The 9,155-nt window shown below is 53.1% G+C and overlaps 1 protein-coding gene across 1 annotated transcript in view; it reads right to left on the bottom strand.

Moving 5' to 3' along the window:
• MPP2 (membrane palmitoylated protein 2) overlaps positions 1-544 on the bottom strand; it is a 20,596-nt gene extending 20,052 nt beyond the window's left edge. The window contains exon 1 of the mRNA XM_006092288.3: positions 489-544. The gene's annotated coding sequence lies outside the window, so the exon portion shown is untranslated. The remainder of the gene's footprint in view (positions 1-488) is intronic.
• Positions 545-9,155: the final 8,611 nt, after the last annotated feature.

The raw sequence follows: 9,155 nt of genomic DNA, 5'->3' as shown, positions 1-9,155 counted from the left end.
CGACCCAACCCCCCCACAACCTGGGAGGAGGAAGCAGGAACGCGCCCCTTCCCTGGACCCTACTCCCAGGGAAGATTGAGGTGTGAGCCTCCCAAGGGGGACCGGGGAGCCGCGGAAACCCCCGCAACCTCTGTCTCGCGCCCGCACCCCCGGAAGCGCTAGCAGCGCAGTTCTTACGTAATGCCAGGCTCCGAGGTCCCCCGAACCCGCACAGCCCCCCGGTCCCCGCACAGCTCGCCAGCTCTGTGCCCGAGGTCACGTTGGAGCCTTTGCCGCAGGGGCCGGGACCAGTGACAATGGGCAGTGGGGTTTGGTCTCTCTCTGGGGGACACCCGAGAAGGAAGGGGGGACGGGAGGTGGCGAAGGAAGAGGCGAGCCTGGGGGACGGGGCCCAGGGAGACTGGACCCAGAGAAGAGGACCCCAAGTGCCGCGCCTGGATGTAGAGGACGCAGAGGTGGGTGCTGGCCCGGGGTCGGGGGTCGCCTACCTGCGCGCGGGGGAGCCCCTAGCTCGGCAGCTCCAGCGCAGCCCGGCGCTACGCGCTTTTTGCTGTCAGTCGCTACCCCGGCTCTTAAAGCGGCAGGGCCTCCTCTGCGGGAGGGGGCGGGGCCCGGGAGGGGGAAGGAGGGGGCGCGGGGCAGCCCCGGGAAAGCGGTCTTTCGAGCAGCTAGTGGGCAGGCCGGGAGGTGGCGGTAGGAGAGACGTCGCACAGCCCGGGACCCCCCGCATCCTGCCCACTCCGGGGAGCACGAGCTGGGAGCTGCACCACCAGGGTCCCCGTCGCCCGAGATCCCTTAAAGGGCGATGATGAGTGAACGACACTTCGCCCTTTCCCGCAGTTAGATCCGCGTTCCATTTCCGAGCCGCCTCCCTTTTCTCTGTGATCCCCTTCCAAATGGAGAGGAGACCGGGGGTGGGAGTGGTTAGAGAGGCGCAAAAGAGCAGGAGACCCCCCCCCCCCCAGGGCCTCGGGCTCAGGGGTAGTTTTTAAAGACTCGAATGATGGATACCTGGATCCCCGACTCTCTGGAACAATTTGCAAAAAAGAAGGGGTGGGGGGACGTCTTCGTGAAGGGATTCAGGACCCTATATTAAGTCTGGATCAGAGACCTGGTCCATACCCCTGTCTAGGGAATACAGAAATTAGTAACTCGCTACCCTTCGTCAGAGGCCCATCTCAAGAAGTAAATAAAGGGTTAAACCTACTTGCCCGCCTTCGCCAGCCTCTGGCTCCACCCCAGACCTCCTAGTGAAAGACACTGTAAGGCCTACGAATGCTAGACGCTCCCATTGCCCACCCTTTGCTCAGTGCATGGAGCCTCTGGGACCAGCCGCGGCACTAGCCTGGCCTGGGTGTCTCCCCATCCCCTCCACTTGCCCTCTGGAATATGCAGGAGTTATCCCTCTTACGTGCTTACTGCGCTGCTAAGGAACTTATCCTGAAAACTTGCTTAGAAATCTCAGAAATGGGTTTGACTTGGGAATTCATCCCAGAAGCAGAAGACTGACTGGTCCCTGGGTCCCTAGAAACTCTGCTTGCCCCTGAGCTCCGAGGACACAGGTGTATAGGTGTATAGGCAAAAGCCGGAGCACCAGGCCACACTCTACCCAAAGCCCTCTCTGCCTTTACTGAGGGAGGAGAAAAGAGCCAGTGACTGCAGGCTTCTGTCTCAAACCAAAGAGGCTCTCTGGAGACACTGCTTCTAACTCTCCCCCTGTCTTCAAGCCAGAAGATCCTCCTAATTCAACTCAAGAAGAAGTTCCCTTCCCGTTACGAAGGCTACCCTCCACTCTCACCTGACAATCTCTGGGCAAGGAATCGCTCTGCCATTTGCATTTGGTTGGGAAGTGGAAGGATCCTGAATCCCTCCAAAACATTAATTACTTCTCAATCAAGTAACTGTTACTACACAGCAACCCACAGCTTCAATTCCATTCAGGGTCCCTAAGTCCAAGTGAGAGCCCCGATTCTGGCCCACTAGGGAGGTGGAGCCCAACCCATTATTCTTACTAGCGCTTCCTCCATTAGCCAGTCAACAGTCTCTCTCTGTCAAGGATTTTGTAAAAGGCTGGCCCCTCCCATCTGTTCAGGACCTTATAAGTTGTTTGATTCTCACTGAATCAAAGCTGTATTGCGTAATGTTGCACTTTTGGAGCCCTGTGAGGTTGGGGGGTGGGGGGGAGGGCGGGCATTTATGGATGCTGATGCTCCTATTCTGTTCCAGACAACGTGCCAGCTTCAGGGATACTGAGTCAGATAGCAGCTTCAGTGCCTGTTTCAGTGACTGCTGATTTCTTGGAGCTCACAGCCTGGGTAGAGCTCACCACCACCACCGGAGGAGGGTGTCAGACACCCAACACTTTCTGGTGGTATCACTGAGTGATATAACAGGTGCAGTAAGTGTTCTAAGCTGGGCCCAAAGGAAGGAGGGTGCTGCTGGTGGGGAATAGAGTATCTGGGAAGTGAAGCCAGTTTGAGGGGTCCACAATGCATGGCAGTTAGGGGCTGCCACTCCGGTGGGGGTGGGGTGGGGTGGGTGGGGATAAGGAAGTGGAGGGATGAGTCCTCCCCCTCTGGGGTCTGTAATTAGCTCTGTCTTCCTCTCTGCCTCATCCCAGAGGTTAGAAGGATGAAGGCAGTGTCTCTGCTTCCCCAGAGCTTTGGGAGTCAGGGCACAGAGAGGAATAAAACTCAGGGTGGGTATTCTGAATTTCAGTAGATCCGGAGTCCTCCGTACTGAGTAATGTTGCACTTTTGGTAACAGCCAGCAGGGGCCGCCAACAGCTATCCCGAGTCCATCTTTTCTACACCCACCCCCTCCGACTCCTCTCCCCGACCCCTGCAGTCTTGTTCTGGTAACCTTTTATATTGGCTGCACTTCTCAGTAAAAAATTTTTAAAAAATTTTTGAAGTTTGAAACCCTCAATGCATATATGTTTTTATGTTTATGTCCTATATAATAAAAGGCTTACATGCAAATCAACCCAACGGTGAAACAACTGGTTGCTATGACACGCACTGACCACCAGGGGGAAGATGCTCAATGCAGGAGCTCACCCCTGGTGATCAGTGAGCTCCCACAGGGAGTACCGCTCAGCCAGAAGCCCTGCACACGGCTGGCGAGCTCAGCGGAGGTGGCGGGAGCCTCTCCCGCCTCCGTGGCAGCGCTAAGGATGTCTGACTGCCAGCTTAGGCCCGCTTCCCACAGGAAGCGGGCCTAAGCCATCAGTTGGAATCCCCTGAGGGCTCCCAGACTGCAATAGAGGGCGCAGGTTGGGCTGTGGGACCCTCCCTACCCCCAGAGTGCACTAATTTCGTGCACTGGGCCTCTAGTATTATATCTGTGCTGTTGAACTAATATGTGTATTTTAAAAATTCACACACCAAAAAAGAATTTTAAATTGATTATTTAAAACTATAAATAGAAGTTCCAATATTTTCTTTCTACACTCCAAAGGATTTTCTAGGTGCATCCCACTTTGGAAACCACTTTTCTAAAGGAAAAGATGCACCTCCCCCCCCTTAATCCCAGCCTCAACAGGTAGCTCTGCCTCCCCTCTAGGACCAAATCAAACCCTCCCTGGAGAATCAAGTGTCCTGGCCTCTTGCTCTTTTCACAACCTCCTGACAGCCTGAAACCCCTCCACCCTCTCTACCACCACCATCACCACCACCATCACCACCACCAGCCAGTCACATACCAGCCAGTCACACACCAGCCTGCCTTGTACCACATCAGACTGCTGATCTAGAGGATAAAGACGGAAAAACTCTCCCACAAGCAGCCTCCTTGTCCTCTCCCGCCATCCCAAGAGCAGCTGGCAGGGATACCCTAACACAAGAGCCTCTGGCTCTGACACCACCTTCCTCCTCCAGCGCAGAAAACTTGGTCATTTGTCCTTGGTTTTCTCATCCGTAAAATGGGGGGTTGGGGCCTTGGGACTCGGTTACTAAATTCCCTTCCAACTCCATCAAGGTAACAACTTCCCGCTCTGCTCATATAGGAGATAAAAAGCTCTTCTTCCCAACAGGAATTTACAAGAGGTGGCCTCTTGGTAGGTATTTCTTAAAATATTGATGATCCCACTCAATAAATACCCATTCCCACTACTGTGAGGTTGAGGACAGTGGCTGTATCTCACTACCACTGTCACTCCAGCACCCGGCACAGCGCCTGCCATGGAGTGGTGCTCAGTTAACACGTGGTGCAGACTCTGGGGGCGGGGCCACATGACAGTAGTTTGGGAAGCTCCCAGTGATGCCGATGGACAGCCAGGGCTGGGAAAAGGTGTGTGTAAGGGATCACCAGCAGGAGATGTGGCCCGTGGCCCTCGGGTATTAGACTGGGGCAGGTGTGCTGCACAGGTGAGGACTGCTGAGAGGACCCCTGAGGGAGCTGTGGACATGGAAGGCACTCAGGGCAGCAGGCAGAGCTGAGGGAACAAACTGCCCGTATGGCTCATCTGTCTCCATCCAGCCCCTCCAGAGGTTGAGGTGATACCATGTGACCCCCCCACTCCACATCACACTGTTAGACTACCTGGAAGGCACTCAGAGCAGAGGGAGATGAATGTGCCCCTCAGAACAAGGGAAAAGAAGAGGCCTCCAAGAATGGTGGCCCCGCCTGGCCGGTGTGGCTCAGTGGTCGAGTGTCCACCTGTGAACTAGGAGGTCACAGTTCGATTCCCAGTCAGGGTTGTGGGCTCGATCCCCAGTAGGGGGTGTGCATGTGCAAGAGGTAGCCAATCAATGATTCTCTCTCAACATTGATGTTTCTCTCTCTCCCTCTCCCTTCCTCTCTGAAATCAATAAATACGTATTTAAAAAAAAATAAGAATGCAAAAAATATCATCTTCAGTTGAGGATGGGGAAAGAAATGATGGTCTGGAAATTATTGGCATTTTGTTGTTCAGAGAAAGTGAGGGTCAGCTAACTGGTTCTCGCTCTGGTCCGGCTGAGGAGCGGCCTTGCTCCGTAAGAGTGCAGGGAGCAGATGGAGTAGCCCCTGTGCCAAACAGTCTGGCAGGTCCTCAGAAGGTTAAACAGAGAGCTATCATATGACCCAAGAAATCCCACTCCCAGAGAAATGAAAACCTATGTCCACACAAAAACGAGTACACAGGCCGAAACCGGTTTGGCTCAGTGGATAGAGCGTCGGCCTGCGGACTGAAAGGTCCCAGGTTCGATTCCGGTCGAGGGCATGTACCTGGGTTGCGGGCACATCCCCAGTGGGAGATGTGCAGGAGGCAGCTGGTCGATGTTTCTCTCTCATCGATGTTTCTAACTCTCTATCTCTCTCTCCCTTCCTCTCTGTAAAACATCAATAAAATATATAAAAAAAAAAACACGAGCACACAAATGATCACAGCAGTATTCATAATAGCCAAAAAGTGGAAACAATGCAAACATCTAACAACTAAAGAATGAATAAATAAAATGTGGTATATCCAGACACTGGAATATTCCGCTATAAAGGAATGTGTGGAGTAAAGAACTTAACCTTGTCCAGAGAGATGTCCCTTGTCTTCTGAGGATCGCTAAGCCTGTGGAATGTCATACCTACCAGGAGTGTTTCTGTTTGCTAGGGGACCTTGGGTCACCCCAGGTAGTCTAACAGTGTGATGTGGAGTGGGGGGGTCACATGGTATCACCTCAACCTCTGGAGGGGCTGGATGGAGACAGATGAGCCATACGGGCAGTCAACCATGCCCAGGTGAGGAGCCCATAAACACTCTGAACACCAGTGTTCAGGTGGGCTTCCCTGGGTGGCAATACCCGTGCATATTGTTACATATCGTTGCTGGGAAAGCAATGCTATCCATAATCCATGGCAGAAGACAACTGGAAGCTTCACGTTAGAAACTTTCCCAGATTCTGCCACCTGTGCCCGTCCCTCTGGCTGACTTTAAGCCGTACCGTTTAGCTGTAACAAACAATAATCATGAGCATAACAGCTTGCAGTGTGTTGTGAGTCCTTCTAGCAAATTATCAACTCAAATGGTAATCTTAGGAACCCCCGAACTTGCAATTTATGTCAAAATTGAGGGTGGTCTCACACTAACTGGTTTGGCTTAGTGGATAGAGCGTCGGCCTGCAGACTGAAGGGTCCCAGGTTCGATTCTGGTCAAGGGCATGTACCTTGGTTGCAGTCACATCTCCAGAAGGGGGTGTGCAGGAGGCAGCTGATTGATATTTCTCTCTCATCAATGTTTCTAACTCTCTATCCCTCTCCTTTCCTCTCTGTAAAAAAACCAATAAAATATATATATTTTCTAAAATGGAGGGTGGCCTTAACACCGTCTTCGGGGTAATCCACGGTGAACGTCTTCAGAGCAGCCTAACTACAGCCGGTGTGCCCTGCACTGTCCCCTGAGGACGCCGGAGCCGGCTGTGTAGCTTTCTCCCTGAGTCTCATAACCATGTCCGCCAATGACAACGCTCATTCACCAGGTGCCCGCCTGAACAGACTCAAGAACCCGGAGAAAGAGCACAGAAGGAGGTATCACCGCGTAGAGGTTAATGTGGAGCTGGGAAAGCTAAGGATGACCAGATGCTGAAAAGGAGAAATGTGAGCTCCTTTCCCGACGATGCTACCTCTCCCCTGCAGACAAACCACAACACGCGGGGCACTGGAAACTGGTTGCCGAGGACACTGTCGAAAAGCATCAATAGCAACCATTTGGAAAGCCAGCTCCGAACTACTCAAACCACCAAGAAACTGCTTTCTAGGGGAAAACAGCCACCCACAGACAGCATAACCTGGACTGGCTTGACTACAAAAGTCGTGTCCTTCATGGACAGAATTGGTTGCAGTCCCACCCAGTTTGAATCTGCTTAGGCCCTGGGGCAAGAGAACAGACAAAAGCTGTAGTAGATGGAGGTGCTATCCCAGCATTCCTTTCTCTCTTGGCATCTCCCCACGCTCACATCAGTGAGCAAGCCACAAGTGCATGGGCTCTAGAAAGCATTGCGGGTGATGGTTCCATTGTCCGAGACGTGGTTATCAAATATGGTGCAGTTGACAAGAGGCCCAGGAGCCCAGGGCCAGGCAGGGAGGGAACCAGGGAGGCTTCACAGAAGGGGAATTGCCAGAACCGTGGGATTTTGCCGGGCAGAGGAGCAGAAGCAGCCCATCCGACACAGAAGCGGCAGCACGAGCAAAGGCTGGGGGTTGTGAAAGTGCAGGGCTACTCAGGAGACCACTGAGTGAAACAGGTGGAGGCTCGGACAGGTCCAATGAGGGAGGAACAACAGCAGGAGATGCAGCTAAAGAGAATGGGTGGGAACAGACCTGGAGAACCGGGGTGTGACAAACTGTGTCTGTCCTCACGAAGGAACGCTACAACTCAGCAACGAAAGGGCACAAGTGGCCGATACGCCTAAGAACACAGAGAAATGTCAGAGGCATTGTGCTGAGCGAAAGAAGTCAGGCAGAAAAAAGAACACACTGTTTGATGCTATTTATATGAAGTTCTAAAGGAATCCACAGAGATCAGAGCAGCAGTTGCCTGGGGCCAGCTGAACTGGGAAAGGGCAGGAGGGAACTTGCTGGGGCGAGCTGTTCCGTACCTTGACTGTGGGGTGGGTACTTATTTGTCTAACTTATCCAACTGTATACTTAAAATTGGCAGCTTTCATTGTGTGTAAATTATACTTCTATGAAGTTGACTTAAGAGGTTTCTGGGGTGGTTTTCCGTGGCTGAGGACAAACTGTTAAGGACTTTAAATGTCAAGCTCCAAAGTTTGGGTTCTCACGGCCAACGCTGCAAGAGGAGCACATTATTTGAACCCTTCCGGGAATGCAGACATCAGCCTTGGACTCGTGCCTAACTGGAACAAATTTCAGCCTGTTTGTTGGGATTTGGGGTACACTGGCCCCTAGATCTCTCCTTCCACCTTATACTGTGGAATTTTATCATAGGAATCTCCTTTCTTTTTCTGGAGATTCTTGGCTCCATGGAAATGCAGTAATGGTCTCACTTGGCTACGGAGCCATCCCATTAACTTCATCGGCATTGACGTCGAGTTTCTCACTCCTTTCCCTAGAGATAGGGGGAAAGAGTGCACCCAGTAGTGAGAAGCTCACACATGTTAATCACCTAGGAGGTGCCAGGAGCTGCCCAAGGGCTTCAGCTACATCATCGACTCAGTCCTCACAACAGCGCGTGCTATAGGCGCAATCGGCTCCATTTCACAGATGAGGACACAGAGGCTCAGGGACATAATGTCCCTTAGTCAAGGTCACACAGTCAGAAAATGGTGAAGTCAGGATTCCTTCCCAGAAGACCCTGCTCTTCCTACTGTGCCCCTTCTGCGGGTGGGATGGGCAAGAAAAAGTAGCAGTCCCCATTTCATAACCTTGTCCCAGAAAAGCAGCAAGACCCCCCACCCTTTAGAAGGCTCTGCAGGTCAACCATCAGGGGCTCTGAAAGGGTGAGGCAGGCCAAGAAAATCTTCACCCCCTCCCCATACTAGCGGGCCTAGAGGCCAGAAATAAGGGTGCTGAGGCCTCACAGCAGCTCAACGGAGAAAGGAGGGACCCTGGATCCAGCTGGATGGGAAGGTCTGGTCTTTCAGCATAGCCGCCCTCCCAGTGCTGAGAGAAGGCCCCTGGGAAAAGCACAGCCCCCTCTAAACCTCAGTGTTGGTTCCTCCTTAGTATCCGTAGACTTGAAGCCAAACGTTACCCTACTCCCCAGTGCCTCCACCTCTGCCACCCACACCTCTGGGCCCCTGGCAGGGACTGTGCAGGTCAGGACAGCTAGCAGTCCATGTGCTTCCACCCCCACCCTCTCCCTGTTCCCAACTCCCAGGTTATAACATAGGGGCAGGATAAGGAGGTCAAACTGGGGGTGGGACCTTACAGGGAAAGGGACATAGACCTGAAGGAATATAAGGGCCTTGGAGGTCCTGGCCAGAGACCCTTTGCTGTGCTGCTCTGCACCTGCTCAGCACCATGGTAATGTCCGGTGGGCCCTGTCAGCTGTCTTCTCCATGATTGTGGGGATGGACACTGGCACCAAATGCCCCTTCCCAGGGCATTAAAAGCATGAAGGACTGAGGCCAGGGCAGCCCCCTCTGCCAGTCCCATGGCCAGGACAGCTGCCAGGTTTTCTGTCCCTGCATTGGTGGTGGGATGAGGGGATTTTCTGG

Source organism: Myotis lucifugus, unplaced genomic scaffold, assembly GCF_000147115.1.
Source record: "Myotis lucifugus unplaced genomic scaffold, Myoluc2.0 scaffold_100, whole genome shotgun sequence".
Taxonomy (NCBI): domain Eukaryota; kingdom Metazoa; phylum Chordata; class Mammalia; order Chiroptera; family Vespertilionidae; genus Myotis; species Myotis lucifugus.
This window is presented reverse-complemented; position numbering and strand designations above follow the sequence as displayed.